Genomic DNA, 1,732 nt, shown 5'->3' on the forward strand with positions numbered 1-1,732 from the left:
GTATAGCCTGTTAATTGTTTGATAAATTGCTTTGAGCAGGTTAAATAAAATTAGTTAGCAAATATATAATACAATTTTACATATAATAACATACCATTTTGTGAGCCACAATATAATAATATGTTTCCCTTAGACATTCTTAACATGTAGAAAAACATATGACATCACTTAATTTTGTGTTTAAACAATTTCTCAGTAGAACTGTAATTATGCAGGTACATATTCCCACTGGGAATTGGGTATCAGTGTGTGTTCCTGGGATCTGATGTGAGATCAGAAAACTAGTCTCAAAAGCCTCAGAGAAATATAAAAGGTCTTGAATTATCCTAGGGAACAGCAATCTTCCTGAGGGAAGCACAAATTTCTTCTACAAACACAGAAAGCCATTCAAATCAGATAATTAAAAAATGTTACAGTAGGTCAATTTTTCTCTTTTAAGTATCAAAATTGACTTTTCCTGTGAAAAATGAACCACTGCTGACACAGTATAGAGAGAAGGTGAATGAAAAAGATAGTGATCTTACCTTAATCCCAGGATATTAGAACTTGATGGGATTTTAAGTTCATAGTCACTTATTCTACATGTAGAAACTGATAGTTTGATAATAAATATTCCCTGAGTAACACAAGTTTTAAATGATCAAGATACGTCTAACAAAAACAATAGCAGCAAAAAGGCCCAAACAATACTCTGCAATAACCTATATTGGGTTAGAGTTGATTAACATTAACATTTTGTCTTAGTTTCAGTTGTACAGAACAGTGCCGCAAATAATATCATTGTACAGGTAAACTTGCTCTTGTCTTTAGTAGATATAACATATTACAACTACCAAAATGTATAAATCCAAGTCCATAACACAATATTTAATATGGGGCTTTCCACGTAGCTCAGTGTTAAAGAACTGGTCTGCCAAGCAGCAGGCACAGATCCCCTGAAAAAGGAAATGGCAACCCACTGTAGTATTGCTTGGGAAATTTCATGGCCAGAGGAGCCTGGTGGGCTATACTCCATGAGGTCAAAAAGAGTCAGGCACAACCTAGCCACTGAACAACAATCTATATAGCTGTACCTATATTTATATATCCATGTATCTATTCTTTGCATATCGACCTTGATTCCATTCAGTTGAGTTCAGTCAGTTCAGTCACTCAGACGTGTCCGACTCTTTGCGATTGCATGAACTGCAGCACGCCAGACCTCCCTGTCCATCACCAACTCCCAGAGTCCACTCAGACCCATGTCCATCGAGTCAGTGATGCCATCCAACATCTCATCCTCTGTCATCCCCTTCTCCTCTTGTCCTCAATCTTTCACAGCATCAGGGTTTTTTCCAGTGAGTCAGTTCCTTGCATCAGGTGGCCAAAGTATTGGAGTTTCAGCTTCAACATCAGTCTTTCCAATGAACACTCAGGACTGATCTCCTTTAGGATGGACTTGTTGGAACTCCTTGCAGTCCAAGGGATTCTCAACAGTCTTGTCCAACACCACAGTTCAAAAGCATCAATTCTTTGGTGCTCAGCTTTCTTTATAGTCCAACTCTTACATCCATACATGACTACTGGAAAAACCATAGCTTTGACTAGATGGAACTTTGTTGGCAAAGTAATGTCTCTGCTTTTTACTATGCTGTCTAGGTTGGTCATAACTTTCCTTCCAAGGAATAAGCGTCTTTTAATTTCATGGCTGCAATCACCATCTGCAGTGATTTTGAAGCCCAGAAAAATAAAC

Source organism: Bison bison, unplaced genomic scaffold, assembly GCF_000754665.1.
Source record: "Bison bison bison isolate TAMUID 2011002044 unplaced genomic scaffold, Bison_UMD1.0 scf7180017864481, whole genome shotgun sequence".
NCBI lineage: Eukaryota > Metazoa > Chordata > Mammalia > Artiodactyla > Bovidae > Bison > Bison bison.